The 16,639-nt window shown below is 39.2% G+C and overlaps 11 non-coding genes across 11 annotated transcripts; all 11 read right to left on the bottom strand.

Annotated features, from left to right (window-relative positions):
- Positions 1-1,552: 1,552 nt before the first annotated feature.
- Positions 1,553-1,625, bottom strand: TRNAV-CAC (transfer RNA valine (anticodon CAC)). The gene has a single exon. It is a non-coding gene; the product is annotated as a tRNA-Val (tRNA).
- A 2,497-nt stretch (positions 1,626-4,122) lies between these two features.
- TRNAV-CAC (transfer RNA valine (anticodon CAC)) lies at positions 4,123-4,195 on the bottom strand. The gene has a single exon. It is a non-coding gene; the product is annotated as a tRNA-Val (tRNA).
- Positions 4,196-4,495: 300 nt separating this feature from the next.
- TRNAP-UGG (transfer RNA proline (anticodon UGG)) lies at positions 4,496-4,567 on the bottom strand. The gene has a single exon. It is a non-coding gene; the product is annotated as a tRNA-Pro (tRNA).
- Positions 4,568-6,736: 2,169 nt separating this feature from the next.
- TRNAV-CAC (transfer RNA valine (anticodon CAC)) lies at positions 6,737-6,809 on the bottom strand. Its single transcript has one exon. It is a non-coding gene; the product is annotated as a tRNA-Val (tRNA).
- Positions 6,810-7,109: 300 nt separating this feature from the next.
- On the bottom strand, positions 7,110-7,181 carry TRNAP-UGG (transfer RNA proline (anticodon UGG)). The gene has a single exon. It is a non-coding gene; the product is annotated as a tRNA-Pro (tRNA).
- A 2,155-nt stretch (positions 7,182-9,336) lies between these two features.
- TRNAV-CAC (transfer RNA valine (anticodon CAC)) lies at positions 9,337-9,409 on the bottom strand. The gene has a single exon. It is a non-coding gene; the product is annotated as a tRNA-Val (tRNA).
- A 300-nt stretch (positions 9,410-9,709) lies between these two features.
- Positions 9,710-9,781, bottom strand: TRNAP-UGG (transfer RNA proline (anticodon UGG)). Its single transcript has one exon. It is a non-coding gene; the product is annotated as a tRNA-Pro (tRNA).
- A 2,144-nt stretch (positions 9,782-11,925) lies between these two features.
- TRNAV-CAC (transfer RNA valine (anticodon CAC)) lies at positions 11,926-11,998 on the bottom strand. The gene has a single exon. It is a non-coding gene; the product is annotated as a tRNA-Val (tRNA).
- A 300-nt stretch (positions 11,999-12,298) lies between these two features.
- TRNAP-UGG (transfer RNA proline (anticodon UGG)) lies at positions 12,299-12,370 on the bottom strand. The gene has a single exon. It is a non-coding gene; the product is annotated as a tRNA-Pro (tRNA).
- A 2,161-nt stretch (positions 12,371-14,531) lies between these two features.
- On the bottom strand, positions 14,532-14,604 carry TRNAV-CAC (transfer RNA valine (anticodon CAC)). Its single transcript has one exon. It is a non-coding gene; the product is annotated as a tRNA-Val (tRNA).
- A 300-nt stretch (positions 14,605-14,904) lies between these two features.
- Positions 14,905-14,976, bottom strand: TRNAP-UGG (transfer RNA proline (anticodon UGG)). Its single transcript has one exon. It is a non-coding gene; the product is annotated as a tRNA-Pro (tRNA).
- Between the last annotated feature and the right edge of the window lie 1,663 nt (positions 14,977-16,639).

Below are 16,639 nucleotides of genomic sequence, written 5' to 3'. Positions count from 1 at the left end.
GTCCTTCTGACTATCATAGGATTGCTTGTATAAGTGGCCAGGGTCAGAGAAAAAACTTTCAACCCTTCTCAGTGTTCTATCCAGAAGCAGGCATTTTCTGTGCCTTTAATTTCAGGCTTTTCCCAGCAGTCTCTGTTCTGCCTATGTAAATTAACAAAAGCAGTGCTTATTCATCACTTACTCTAATGTCCTTACTGTCCAGAAAGCTCTGCCTAAGTATGCTTTTTTTCTTTTTCAGTGAAATTCTAAATGTTTTTTCTGCCCAGTCTATGGCAGTAGAATGCTGCTTATGATGCCACATTTTGTTGAATCACCAAGGTACAACTACAGAGGAATATATGAGTCTGAACGACATGGAACTCTTAGCTAACACATCACAATGTGTGATGCTTGCCAACCAAGCACTAGATTCTGGAGCGCTGATGATCAGAACATTCTGCTCCTGAAGGAAAGGAAAGACAGCTTGATGGAAAATAAAGTCTCAGTTTATATTAACGCTCTCTCTCTCCCAATATCTATCTATCTATCTATCTATCTATCTATCTATCTATCTATCTATCTATCTATCTATCTATCTATCTATCTATCTATCTATCTATCTATCTATCTATCTATCTATCTATCTATCTATCTATCTATCTATCTATCTATCTATCTATCTATCTATCTATCTATCTTTATATATGGATACCTGCGTACACATACATATAGATATGCCATGCATTCCTTTAGATTTGTTCCAACCTCTTACCATTTATTTGAGAATCCCTACTTTTCAAGTGACTGCAAATGAAGTCATTTCCGGCACTTTTTGGCCGGTGCAAGGTAACAAAAACACATGCCAACTTTTAATACAAATCATTGGTCTCTTTATTAACGCGCACTGTCAAACATGGGGCTTTCACACGTCAGGTAAACATGATAACCAATACACAACAGAAGCAGATGTAGATTGCTTATCAATGCCAGGATAGAATAGTTGTGAATTGAGTAATAGAAGGGCCCCTGAATTGATACTTATTATATACAGCCTGTAAGATAGTGAAAAATGCAGGCTAGGAAAGGAGATGCAAATATCAATGTATTAGAAAAATACATAAAGAGGAGTGATTTGCTTTTATTCATTCAAGGCTAGAAAAAATCAACATACTATTGCAAGCATTCATACACCACCAAATAGAAATAAACAATTCTGACATTAAACGTAAAGGTGACGATGCATTTGTATCATCACCTTGAGAAGGGTCACCGAGGAATTGAGCCCAGGGCTTCTGCACTTAAACACCAGAAACACTCCACTAAACTAAGATGCCTGTTGGTGCCAACAATTCCCAAAGTTAATGCATGTTCTAGGTGAGCAATGAACAGAATGCAGGGCTCTTATGAAAGCGAGGTCTGTGAATCAACAGATACATCCACATGCCAATTACTTTAGTGTTTTTAAGAGAATTCACTTTCTTGGAATGAGTCTGCATGAAACCATCTTCAGGGCCTGGACAATTTCATGGCAAAATGGCACCTCTCAACATTGCAGCCAAGACAATATAACAACTGTTTCTGCCCGGTTTCGAACCGGGGACCTTTCGCGTGTGAGGCGAACGTGATAACCACTACACTACAGAAACAGATGTCTACAGTTGATTCTTCTGTGATGAAACTTCTCAAAACAGGCTATTCCAAGGGCCTCTGGTTTTAGATTTCTTTCATGCAACCTTCCCAGACAGCCCTAGCTGAACGCTTGTATATGCCATGCAAGTTCAGCATTTTTGCAAAATGCTTAAAGAGAAATGTTTCCTATTTGCTCAGGCAGGGCAAGGTTAAAAGCATGAGACTCTAGCAAATATTCATCCACTACTGCAAAGAGAAAATTGATATTGGCTTTGAAATGCATACTTCAATACTACTTTAAAAAAGCACCAATGAAAGGGCTCGTCCGGGATTTGAACCCAGGACCTCCCGCACCCAAAGCGAGAATCATACCCCTAGACCAACGAGCCTTCGAAAGGCCTGCACCTCTGAAAAGCTAATACCAGCTCTAAGCACGCAATGAAGATCATGCTGGGGACTTTTTCATGCTTGGTCTGTGAATACACATGAAATTCAGTGTCAACTTACCCTTTCTCAAATGATATCACTATCATTTATAAGTGTCCCCTTTTATTTTGTCCCAGCATTGGACACGTCTTACAGGAAGTCAGCACTTATTTATCTATTTCTGCAGTGGCTAGACCCTAAAGAGAAAGAATAAAAAGCTGTTCATAACAACATAAGAAACACATGTTGCATTTTTTCTCAAATGCTTATTCCCTTTGTGCAAATCGGAATGCCAAGCTGAATAACTGGGTCACAGATTCTGGCTAATTATCTTTCCCTTGAATGCAAGTAGCAATAAAAACTGCCTAATGCAGGACTAAAGCATTCCTTGCAAGCCTCTAACATCATAACATAACTGAGCTGCTGGTAGCAAGCTAAGCAATACCTTCCCAAAATGAGAAGTACATGTGCTAATCCGCTCAATCAGCGCTCGATCAGGCGAGATATAGAAAAGGTGGAAAGGGTCCAAATGGCTGTCCCTTCCTTTTTAGGGTGGGTCCTTCTGACTATCATAGGATTGCTTGTATAAGTGGCCAGGGTCAGAGAAAAAACTTTCAACCCTTCTCAGTGTTCTATCCAGAAGCAGGCATTTTCTGTGCCTTTAATTTCAGGCTTTTCCCAGCAGTCTCTGTTCTGCCTATGTAAATTAACAAAAGCAGTGCTTATTCATCACTTACTCTAATGTCCTTACTGTCCAGAAAGCTCTGCCTAAGTATGCTTTTTTTCTTTTTCAGTGAAATTCTAAATGTTTTTTCTGCCCAGTCTATGGCAGTAGAATGCTGCTTATGATGCCACATTTTGTTGAATCACCAAGGTACAACTACAGAGGAATATATGAGTCTGAACGACATGGAACTCTTAGCTAACACATCACAATGTGTGATGCTTGCCAACCAAGCACTAGATTCTGGAGCGCTGATGATCAGAACATTCTGCTCCTGAAGGAAAGGAAAGACAGCTTGATGGAAAATAAAGTCTCAGTTTATATTAACGCTCTCTCTCTCCCAATATCTATCTATCTATCTATCTATCTATCTATCTATCTATCTATCTATCTATCTATCTATCTATCTATCTATCTATCTATCTATCTATCTATCTATCTATCTATCTATCTATCTATCTATCTATCTATCTATCTATCTATCTATCTTTATATATGGATACCTGCGTACACATACATATAGATATGCCATGCATTCCTTTAGATTTGTTCCAACCTCTTACCATTTATTTGAGAATCCCTACTTTTCAAGTGACTGCAAATGAAGTCATTTCCGGCACTTTTTGGCCGGTGCAAGGTAACAAAAACACATGCCAACTTTTAATACAAATCATTGGTCTCTTTATTAACGCGCACTGTCAAACATGGGGCTTTCACACGTCAGGTAAACATGATAACCAATACACAACAGAAGCAGATGTAGATTGCTTATCAATGCCAGGATAGAATAGTTGTGTATTGAGTAATAGAAGGGCCCCTGAATTGATACTTATTATATACAGCCTGTAAGATAGTGAAAAATGCAGGCTAGGAAAGGAGATGCAAATATTAATGTATTAAAAAAATACATAAAGAGGAGTGATTTGCTTTTATTCATTCAAGGCTAGAAAAAATCAACATACTATTGCAAGCATTCATACACCACCAAATAGAAATAAACAATTCTGACATTAAACGTAAAGGTGACGATGCATTTGTATCATCACCTTGAGAAGGGTCACCGAGGAATTGAGCCCAGGGCTTCTGCACTTAAACACCAGAAACACTCCACTAAACTAAGATGCCTGTTGGTGCCAACAATTCCCAAAGTTAATGCATGTTCTAGGTGAGCAATGAACAGAATGCAGGGCTCTTATGAAAGCGAGGTCTGTGAATCAACAGATACATCCACATGCCAATTACTTTAGTGTTTTTAAGAGAATTCACTTTCTTGGAATGAGTCTGCATGAAACCATCTTCAGGGCCTGGACAATTTCATGGCAAAACGGCACCTCTCAACATTGCAGCCAAGACAATATAACAACTGTTTCTGCCCGGTTTCGAACCGGGGACCTTTCGCGTGTGAGGCGAACGTGATAACCACTACACTACAGAAACAGATGTCTACAGTTGATTCTTCTGTGATGAAACTTCTCAAAACAGGCTATTCCAAGGGCCTCTGGTTTTAGATTTCTTTCATGCAACCTTCCCAGACAGCCCTAGCTGAACGCTTGTATATGCCATGCAAGTTCAGCATTTTTGCAAAATGCTTAAAGAGAAATGTTTCCTATTTGCTCAGGCAGGGCAAGGTTAAAAGCATGAGACTCTAGCAAATATTCATCCACTACTGCAAAGAGAAAATTGATATTGGCTTTGAAATGCATACTTCAATACTACTTTAAAAAAGCACCAATGAAAGGGCTCGTCCGGGATTTGAACCCGGGACCTCTCGCACCCAAAGCGAGAATCATACCCCTAGACCAACGAGCCTTCGAAAGGCCTGCACCTCTGAAAAGCTAATACCAGCTCTAAGCACGCAATGAAGATCATGCTGGGGACTTTTTCATGCTTGGTCTGTGAATACACATGAAATTCAGTGTCAACTTACCCTTTCTCAAATGATATCACTATCATTTATAAGTGTCCCCTTTTATTTTGTCCCAGCATTGGACACGTCTTACAGGAAGTCAGCACTTATTTATCTATTTCTGCAGTGGCTAGACCCTAAAGAGAAAGAATAAAAAGCTGTTCATAACAACATAAGAAACACATGTTGCATTTTTTCTCAAATGCTTATTCCGTTTGTGCAAATCGGAATGCCAAGCTGAATAACTGGGTCACAGATTCTGGCTCATTATCTTTCCCTTGAATGCAAGTAGCAATAAAAACTGCCTAATGCAGGACTAAAGCATTCCTTGCAAGCCTCTAACATCATAACATAACTGAGCTGCTGGTAGCAAGCTAAGCAATACCTTCCCAAAATGAGAAGTACATGTGCTAATCCGCTCAATCAGCGCTCGATCAGGCGAGATATAGAAAAGGTGGAAAGGGTCCAAATGGCTGTCCCTTCCTTTTTAGGGTGGGTCCTTCTGACTATCATAGGATTGCTTGTATAAGTGGCCAGGGTCAGAGAAAAAACTTTCAACCCTTCTCAGTGTTCTATCCAGAAGCAGGCATTTTCTGTGCCTTTAATTTCAGGCTTTTCCCAGCAGTCTCTGTTCTGCCTATGTAAATTAACAAAAGCAGTGCTTATTCATCACTTACTCTAATGTCCTTACTGTCCAGAAAGCTCTGCCTAAGTATGCTTTTTTTCTTTTTCAGTGAAATTCTAAATGTTTTTTCTGCCCAGTCTATGGCAGTAGAATGCTGCTTATGATGCCACATTTTGTTGAATCACCAAGGTACAACTACAGAGGAATATATGAGTCTGAACGACATGGAACTCTTAGCTAACACATCACAATGTGTGATGCTTGCCAACCAAGCACTAGATTCTGGAGCGCTGATGATCAGAACATTCTGCTCCTGAAGGAAAGGAAAGACAGCTTGATGGAAAATAAAGTCTCAGTTTATATTAACGCTCTCTCTCTCCCAATATCTATCTATCTATCTATCTATCTATCTATCTATCTATCTATCTATCTATCTATCTATCTATCTATCTATCTATCTATCTATCTATCTATCTATCTATCTATCTATCTATCTATCTATCTATCTATCTATCTATCTATCTATCTATCTATCTATCTATCTATCTATCTATCTATCTATCTATCTATCTTTATATATGGATACCTGCGTACACATACATATAGATATGCCATGCATTCCTTTAGATTTGTTCCAACCTCTTACCATTTATTTGAGAATCCCTACTTTTCAAGTGACTGCAAATGAAGTCATTTCCGGCACTTTTTGGCCGGTGCAAGGTAACAAAAACACATGCCAACTTTTAATACAAATCATTGGTCTCTTTATTAACGCGCACTGTCAAACATGGGGCTTTCACACGTCAGGTAAACATGATAACCAATACACAACAGAAGCAGATGTAGATTGCTTATCAATGCCAGGATAGAATAGTTGTGTATTGAGTAATGGAAGGGCCCCTGAATTGATACTTATTATATACAGCCTGTAAGATAGTGAAAAATGCAGGCTAGGAAAGGAGATGCAAATATCAATGTATTAGAAAAATACATAAAGAGGAGTGATTTGCTTTTATTCATTCAAGGCTAGAAAAAATCAACATACTATTGCAAGCATTCATACACCACCAAATAGAAATAAACAATTCTGACATTAAACGTAAAGGTGACGATGCATTTGTATCATCACCTTGAGAAGGGTCACCGAGGAATTGAGCCCAGGGCTTCTGCACTTAAACACCAGAAACACTCCACTAAACTAAGATGCCTGTTGGTGCCAACAATTCCCAAAGTTAATGCATGTTCTAGGTGAGCAATGAACAGAATGCAGGGCTCTTATGAAAGCGAGGTCTGTGAATCAACAGATACATCCACATGCCAATTACTTTAGTGTTTTTAAGAGAATTCACTTTCTTGGAATGAGTCTGCATGAAACCATCTTCAGGGCCTGGACAATTTCATGGCAAAACGGCACCTCTCAACATTGCAGCCAAGACAATATAACAACTGTTTCTGCCCGGTTTCGAACCGGGGACCTTTCGCGTGTGAGGCGAACGTGATAACCACTACACTACAGAAACAGATGTCTACAGTTGATTCTTCTGTGATGAAACTTCTCAAAACAGGCTATTCCAAGGGCCTCTGGTTTTAGATTTCTTTCATGCAACCTTCCCAGACAGCCCTAGCTGAACGCTTGTATATGCCATGCAAGTTCAGCATTTTTGCAAAATGCTTAAAGAGAAATGTTTCCTATTTGCTCAGGCAGGGCAAGGTTAAAAGCATGAGACTCTAGCAAATATTCATCCACTACTGCAAAGAGAAAATTGATATTGGCTTTGAAATGCATACTTCAATACTACTTTAAAAAAGCACCAATGAAAGGGCTCGTCCGGGATTTGAACCCGGGACCTCTCGCACCCAAAGCGAGAATCATACCCCTAGACCAACGAGCCTTCGAAAGGCCCGCACCTCTGAAAAGCTAATACCAGCTCTAAGCACGCAATGAAGATCATGCTGGGGACTTTTTCATGCTTGGTCTGTGAATACACATGAAATTCAGTGTCAACTTACCCTTTCTCAAATGATATCACTATCATTTATAAGTGTCCCCTTTTATTTTGTCCCAGCATTGGACACGTCTTACAGGAAGTCAGCACTTATTTATCTATTTCTGCAGTGGCTAGACCCTAAAGAGAAAGAATAAAAAGCTGTTCATAACAACATAAGAAACACATGTTGCATTTTTTCTCAAATGCTTATTCCCTTTGTGCAAATCGGAATGCCAAGCTGAATAACTGGGTCACAGATTCTGGCTAATTATCTTTCCCTTGAATGCAAGTAGCAATAAAAACTGCCTAATGCAGGACTAAAGCATTCCTTGCAAGCCTCTAACATCATAACATAACTGAGCTGCTGGTAGCAAGCTAAGCAATACCTTCCCAAAATGAAAAGTACATGTGCTAATTCGCTCAATCAGCGCTCGATCAGGCTCGATCAGGCGAGATATAGAAAAGGTGGAAAGGGTCCAAATGGCTGTCCCTTCCTTTTTAGGGTGGGTCCTTCTGACTATCATAGGATTGCTTGTACGAGTGGCCAGGGTCAGAGAAAAAACTTTCAACCCTTCTCAGTGTTCTATCCAGAAGCAGGCATTTTCTGTGCCTTTAATTTCAGGCTTTTCCCAGCAGTCTCTGTTCTGCCTATGTAAATTAACAAAAGCAGTGCTTATTCATCACTTACTCTAATGTCCTTACTGTCCAGAAAGCTCTGCCTAAGTATGCTTTTTTTCTTTTTCAGTGAAATTCTAAATGTTTTTTCTGCCCAGTCTATGGCAGTAGAATGCTGCTTATGATGCCACATTTTGTTGAATCACCAAGGTACAACTACAGAGGAATATATGAGTCTGAACGACATGGAACTCTTAGCTAACACATCACAATGTGTGATGCTTGCCAACCAAGCACTAGATTCTGGAGCGCTGATGATCAGAACATTCTGCTCCTGAAGGAAAGGAAAGACAGCTTGATGGAAAATAAAGTCTCAGTTTATATTAACGCTCTCTCTCTCCCAATATCTATCTATCTATCTATCTATCTATCTATCTATCTATCTATCTATCTATCTATCTATCTATCTATCTATCTATCTATCTATCTATCTATCTATCTATCTATCTATCTATCTATCTATCTATCTATCTATCTATCTATCTATCTATCTATCTATCTATCTATCTTTATATATGGATACCTGCGTACACATACATATAGATATGCCATGCATTCCTTTAGATTTGTTCCAACCTCTTACCATTTATTTGAGAATCCCTACTTTTCAAGTGACTGCAAATGAAGTCATTTCCGGCACTTTTTGGCCGGGGCAAGGTAACAAAAACACATGACAACTTTTAATAAAAATCATTGGTCTCTTTATTAACGCGCACTGTCAAACATGGGGCTTTCACACGTCAGGTAAACATGATAACCAATATACAACAGAAGCAGATGTAGATTGCTTATCAATGCCGGGATAGAACAGTTGTGAATTGAGTAGAAGAAGGGCCCCTGAATTGATACTTATTATATACAGCCTGTAAGATAGTGAAAAATGCAGGCTAGGAAAGGAGATGCAAATATCAATGTATTAGAAAAATACATAAAGAGGAGTGATTTGCTTTTATTCATTCAAGGCTAGAAAAAATCAACATACTATTGCAAGCATTCATACACCACCAAATAGAAATAAACAATTCTGACATTAAACGTAAAGGTGACGATGCATTTGTATCATCACCTTGAGAAGGGTCACCGAGGAATTGAGCCCAGGGCTTCTGCACTTAAACACCAGAAACACTCCACTAAACTAAGATGCCTGTTGGAGCCAACAATTCCCAAAGTTAATGCATGTTCTAGGTGAGCAATGAACAGAATGCAGGGCTCTTTTCAAAGCGAGGTCTGTGAATCAACAGATACATCCACATGCCAATTACTTTAGTGTTTTTAAGAGAATTCACTTTCTTGGAATGAGTCTGCATGAAACCATCTTCAGGGCCTGGACAATTTCATGGCAAAACGGCACCTCTCAACATTGCAGCCAAGACAATATAACAACTGTTTCTGCCCGGTTTCGAACCGGGGACCTTTCGCGTGTGAGGTGAACGTGATAACCACTACACTACAGAAACAGATGTCTACAGTTGATTCTTCTGTGATGAAACTTCTCAAAACAGGCTATTCCAAGGGCCTCTGGTTTTAGATTTCTTTCATGCAACCTTCCCAGACAGCCCTAGCTGAACGCTTGTATATGCCATGCAAGTTCAGCATTTTTGCAAAATGCTTAAAGAGAAATGTTTCCTATTTGCTCAGGCAGGGCAAGGTTAAAAGCATGAGACTCTAGCAAATATTCATCCACTACTGCAAAGAGAAAATTGATATTGGCTTTGAAATGCATACTTCAATACTACTTTAAAAAAGCACCAATGAAAGGGCTCGTCCGGGATTTGAACCCGGGACCTCTCGCACCCAAAGCGAGAATCATACCCCTAGACCAACGAGCCTTCGAAAGGCCCGCACCTCTGAAAAGCTAATACCAGCTCTAAGCACGCAATGAAGATCATGCTGGGGACTTTTTCATGCTTGGTCTGTGAATACACATGAAATTCAGTGTCAACTTACCCTTTCTCAAATGATATCACTATCATTTATAAGTGTCCCCTTTTATTTTGTCCCAGCATTGGACACGTCTTACAGGAAGTCAGCACTTATTTATCTATTTCTGCAGTGGCTAGACCCTAAAGAGAAAGAATAAAAAGCTGTTCATAACAACATAAGAAACACATTTTGCATTTTTTCTCAAATGCTTATTCCCTTTGCGCAAATCGGAATGCCAAGCTGAATAACTGGGTCACAGATTCTGGCTAATTATCTTTCCCTTGAATGCAAGTAGCAATAAAAACTGCCTAATGCAGGACTAAAGCATTCCTTGCAAGCCTCTAACATCATAACATAACTGAGCTGCTGGTAGCAAGCTAAGCAATACCTTCCCAAAATGAGAAGTACATGTGCTAATCCGCTCAATCAGGCTCGATCAGGCGAGATATAGAAAAGGTGGAAAGGGTCCAAATGGCTGTCCCTTCCTTTTTAGGGTGGGTCCTTCTGACTATCATAGGATTGCTTGTACGAGTGGCCAGGGTCAGAGAAAAAACTTTCAACCCTTCTCAGTGTTCTATCCAGAAGCAGGCATTTTCTGTGCCTTTAATTTCAGGCTTTTCCCAGCAGTCTCTGTTCTGCCTATGTAAATTAACAAAAGCAGTGCTTATTCATCACTTACTCTAATGTCCTTACTGTCCAGAAAGCTCTGCCTAAGTATGCTTTTTTTCTTTTTCTGTGAAATTCTAAATGTTTTTTCTGCCCAGTCTATGGCAGTAGAATGCTGCTTATGATGCCACATTTTGTTGAATCACCAAGGTACAACTACAGAGGAATATATGAGTCTGAACGACATGGAACTCTTAGCTAACACATCACAATGTGTGATGCTTGCCAACCAAGCACTAGATTCTGGAGCGCTGATGATCAGAACATTCTGCTCCTGAAGGAAAGGAAAGACAGCTTGATGGAAAATAAAGTCTCAGTTTATATTAACGCTCTCTCTCTCCGAATATCTATCTATCTATCTATCTATCTATCTATCTATCTATCTATCTATCTATCTATCTATCTATCTATCTATCTATCTATCTATCTATCTATCTATCTATCTATCTATCTATCTATCTATCTATCTATCTATCTATCTATCTATCTATCTATCTATCTATCTATCTTTATATATGGATACCTGCATACACATACATATAGATATGCCATGCATTCCTTTAGATTTGTTCCAACCTCTTACCATTTATTTGAGAATCCCTACTTTTCAAGTGACTGCAAATGAAGTCATTTCCGGCACTTTTTGGCCGGTGCAAGGTAACAAAAACACATGCCAACTTTTAATACAAATCATTGGTCTCTTTATTAACGCGCACTGTCAAACATGGGGCTTTCACACGTCAGGTAAACATGATAACCAATACACAACAGAAGCAGATGTAGATTGCTTATCAATGCCAGGATAGAATAGTTGTGAATTGAGTAATAGAAGGGCCCCTGAATTGATACTTATTATATACAGCCTGTAAGATAGTGAAAAATGCAGGCTAGGAAAGGAGATGCAAATATCAATGTATTAGAAAAATACATAAAGAGGAGTGATTTGCTTTTATTCATTCAAGGCTAGAAAAAATCAACATACTATTGCAAGCATTCATACACCACCAAATAGAAATAAACAATTCTGACATTAAACGTAAAGGTGACGATGCATTTGTATCATCACCTTGAGAAGGGTCACCGAGGAATTGAGCCCAGGGCTTCTGCACTTAAACACCAGAAACACTCCACTAAACTAAGATGCCTGTTGGTGCCAACAATTCCCAAAGTTAATGCATGTTCTAGGTGAGCAATGAACAGAATGCAGGGCTCTTATGAAAGCGAGGTCTGTGAATCAACAGATACATCCACATGCCAATTACTTTAGTGTTTTTAAGAGAATTCACTTTCTTGGAATGAGTCTGCATGAAACCATCTTCAGGGCCTGGACAATTTCATGGCAAAACGGCACCTCTCAACATTGCAGCCAAGACAATATAACAACTGTTTCTGCCCGGTTTCGAACCGGGGACCTTTCGCGTGTGAGGCGAACGTGATAACCACTACACTACAGAAACAGATGTCTACAGTTGATTCTTCTGTGATGAAACTTCTCAAAACAGGCTATTCCAAGGGCCTCTGGTTTTAGATTTCTTTCATGCAACCTTCCCAGACAGCCCTAGCTGAACGCTTGTATATGCCATGCAAGTTCAGCATTTTTGCAAAATGCTTAAAGAGAAATGTTTCCTATTTGCTCAGGCAGGGCAAGGTTAAAAGCATGAGACTCTAGCAAATATTCATCCACTACTGCAAAGAGAAAATTGATATTGGCTTTGAAATGCATACTTCAATACTACTTTAAAAAAGCACCAATGAAAGGGCTCGTCCGGGATTTGAACCCGGGACCTCTCGCACCCAAAGCGAGAATCATACCCCTAGACCAACGAGCCTTCGAAAGGCCTGAACCTCTGAAAAGCTAATACCAGCTCTAAGCACGCAATGAAGATCATGCTGGGGACTTTTTCATGCTTGGTCTGTGAATACACATGAAATTCAGTGTCAACTTACCGTTTCTCAAATGATATCACTATCATTTATAAGTGTCCCCTTTTATTTTGTCCCAGCATTGGACACGTCTTACAGGAAGTCAGCACTTATTTATCTATTTCTGCAGTGGCTAGACCCTAAAGAGAAAGAATAAAAAGCTGTTCATAACAACATAAGAAACACATGTTGCATTTTTTCTCAAATGCTTATTCCCTTTGTGCAAATCGGAATGCCAAGCTGAATAACTGGGTCACAGATTCTGGCTAATTATCTTTCCCTTGAATGCAAGTAGCAATAAAAACTGCCTAATGCAGGACTAAAGCATTCCTTGCAAGCCTCTAACATCATAACATAACTGAGCTGCTGGTAGAAAGCTAAGCAATACCTTCCCAAAATGAGAAGTACATGTGCTAATCCGCTCAATCAGCGCTCGATCAGGCGAGATATAGAAAAGGTGGAAAGGGTCCAAATGGCTGTCCCTTCCTTTTTAGGGTGGGTCCTTCTGACTATCATAGGATTGCTTGTATAAGTGGCCAGGGTCAGAGAAAAAACTTTCAACCCTTCTCAGTGTTCTATCCAGAAGCAGGCATTTTCTGTGCCTTTAATTTCAGGCTTTTCCCAGCAGTCTCTGTTCTGCCTATGTAAATTAACAAAAGCAGTGCTTATTCATCACTTACTCTAATGTCCTTACTGTCCAGAAAGCTCTGCCTAAGTATGCTTTTTTTCTTTTTCAGTGAAATTCTAAATGTTTTTTCTGCCCAGTCTATGGCAGTAGAATGCTGCTTATGATGCCACATTTTGTTGAATCACCAAGGTACAACTACAGAGGAATATATGAGTCTGAACGACATGGAACTCTTAGCTAACACATCACAATGTGTGATGCTTGCCAACCAAGCACTAGATTCTGGAGCGCTGATGATCAGAACATTCTGCTCCTGAAGGAAAGGAAAGACAGCTTGATGGAAAATAAAGTCTCAGTTTATATTAACGCTCTCTCTCTCCCAATATCTATCTATCTATCTATCTATCTATCTATCTATCTATCTATCTATCTATCTATCTATCTATCTATCTATCTATCTATCTATCTATCTATCTATCTATCTATCTATCTATCTATCTATCTATCTATCTATCTATCTATCTATCTATCTATCTATCTATCTATCTATCTATCTATCTATCTTTATATATGGATACCTGCGTACACATACATATAGATATGCCATGCATTCCTTTAGATTTGTTCCAACCTCTTACCATTTATTTGAGAATCCCTACTTTTCAAGTGACTGCAAATGAAGTCATTTCCGGCACTTTTTGGCCGGTGCAAGGTAACAAAAACACATGCCAACTTTTAATACAAATCATTGGTCTCTTTATTAACGCGCACTGTCAAACATGGGGCTTTCACACGTCAGGTAAACATGATAACCAATACACAACAGAAGCAGATGTAGATTGCTTATCAATGCCAGGATAGAATAGTTGTGTATTGAGTAATAGAAGGGCCCCTGAATTGATACTTATTATATACAGCCTGTAAGATAGTGAAAAATGCAGGCTAGGAAAGGAGATGCAAATATCAATGTATTAAAAAAATACATAAAGAGGAGTGATTTGCTTTTATTCATTCAAGGCTAGAAAAAATCAACATACTATTGCAAGCATTCATACACCACCAAATAGAAATAAACAATTCTGACATTAAACGTAAAGGTGACGATGCATTTGTATCATCACCTTGAGAAGGGTCACCGAGGAATTGAGCCCAGGGCTTCTGCACTTAAACACCAGAAACACTCCACTAAACTAAGATGCCTGTTGGTGCCAACAATTCCCAAAGTTAATGCATGTTCTAGGTGAGCAATGAACAGAATGCAGGGCTCTTATGAAAGCGAGGTCTGTGAATCAACAGATACATCCACATGCCAATTACTTTAGTGTTTTTAAGAGAATTCACTTTCTTGGAATGAGTCTGCATGAAACCATCTTCAGGGCCTGGACAATTTCATGGCAAAACGGCACCTCTCAACATTGCAGCCAAGACAATATAACAACTGTTTCTGCCCGGTTTCGAACCGGGGACCTTTCGCGTGTGAGGCGAACGTGATAACCACTACACTACAGAAACAGATGTCTACAGTTGATTCTTCTGTGATGAAACTTCTCAAAACAGGCTATTCCAAGGGCCTCTGGTTTTAGATTTCTTTCATGCAACCTTCCCAGACAGCCCTAGCTGAACGCTTGTATATGCCATGCAAGTTCAGCATTTTTGCAAAATGCTTAAAGAGAAATGTTTCCTATTTGCTCAGGCAGGGCAAGGTTAAAAGCATGAGACTCTAGCAAATATTCATCCACTACTGCAAAGAGAAAATTGATATTGGCTTTGAAATGCATACTTCAATACTACTTTAAAAAAGCACCAATGAAAGGGCTCGTCCGGGATTTGAACCCGGGACCTCTCGCACCCAAAGCGAGAATCATACCCCTAGACCAACGAGCCTTCGAAAGGCCTGCACCTCTGAAAAGCTAATACCAGCTCTAAGCACGCAATGAAGATCATGCTGGGGACTTTTTCATGCTTGGTCTGTGAATACACATGAAATTCAGTGTCAACTTACCCTTTCTCAAATGATATCACTATCATTTATAAGTGTCCCCTTTTATTTTGTCCCAGCATTGGACACATCTTACAGGAAGTCAGCACTTATTTATCAATTTCTGCAGTGGCTAGACCCTAAAGAGAAAGAATAAAAAGCTGTTCATAACAACATAAGAAACACATGTTGCATTTTTTCTCAAATGCTTATTCCCTTTGTGCAAATCGGAATGCCAAGCTGAATAACTGGGTCACAGATTCTGGCTAATTATCTTTCTCTTGAATGCAAGTAGCAATAAAAACTGCCTAATGCAGGACTAAAGCATTCCTTGCAAGCCTCTAACATCATAACATAACTGAGCTGCTGGTAGCAAGCTAAGCAATACCTTCCCAAAATGAGAAGTACATGTGCTAATCCGCTCAATCAGGCTCGATCAGGCGAGATATAGAAAAGGTGGAAAGGGTCCAAATGGCTGTCCCTTCCTTTTTAGGGTGGGTCCTTCTGACTATCATAGGATTGCTTGTATAAGTGGCCAGGGTCAGAGAAAAAACTTTCAACCCTTCTCAGTGTTCTATCCAGAAGCAGGCATTTTCTGTGCCTTTAATTTCAGGCTTTTCCCAGCAGTCTCTGTTCTGCCTATGTAAATTAACAAAAGCAGTGCTTATTCATCACTTACTCTAATGTCCTTACTGTCCAGAAAGCTCTGCCTAAGTATGCTTTTTTTCTTTTTCAGTGAAATTCCAAAAGTTTTTTTCTGCCCAGTCTATGGCAGTAGAATGCTGCTTATGATGCCACATTTTGTTGAATCACCAAGGTACAACTACAGAGGAATATATGAGTCTGAACGACATGGAACTCTTAGCTAACACATCACAATGTGTGATGCTTGCCAACCAAGCACTCGATTCTGGAGCGCTGATGATCAGAACATTCTGCTCCTGAAGGAAAGGAAAGACAGCTTGATGGAAAATAAAGTCTCAGTTTATATTAACGCTCTCTCTCTCCCAATATCTATCTATCTATCTATCTATCTATCTATCTATCTATTTATCTATCTATCTATCTATCTATCTATCTATCTATCTATCTATCTATCTATCTATCTATCTATCTATCTATCTATCTATCTATCTATCTATCTATCTATCTATCTATCTATCTATCTATCTATCTATCTATCTATCTATCTTTATATATGGATAGCTGCGTACACATACATATAGATATGCCATGCATTCCTTTAGATTTGTTCCAACCTATTACCATTTATTTGAGAATCCCTACTTTTCAAGTGACTGCAAATGAAGTCATTTCCGGCACTTTTTGGCCGGTGCAAGGTAACAAAAACACATGCCAACTTTTAATACAAATCATTGGTCTCTTTATTAACGCGCACTGTCAAACATGGGGTTTTCACACGTCAGGTAAACATGATAACCAATACACAACAGAAGCAGATGTAGATTGCTTATCAATGCCAGGATAGAATAGTTGTGAATTGAGTAATAGAAGGGCCCCTGAATTGATACTTATTATATACAGCCTGTAAGATAGTGAAAAATGCAG

Source organism: Lissotriton vulgaris, unplaced genomic scaffold (assembly GCF_964263255.1).
Source record: "Lissotriton vulgaris unplaced genomic scaffold, aLisVul1.2 SCAFFOLD_1545, whole genome shotgun sequence".
In the NCBI taxonomy this organism is placed as follows: domain Eukaryota; kingdom Metazoa; phylum Chordata; class Amphibia; order Caudata; family Salamandridae; genus Lissotriton; species Lissotriton vulgaris.
This window is presented reverse-complemented; position numbering and strand designations above follow the sequence as displayed.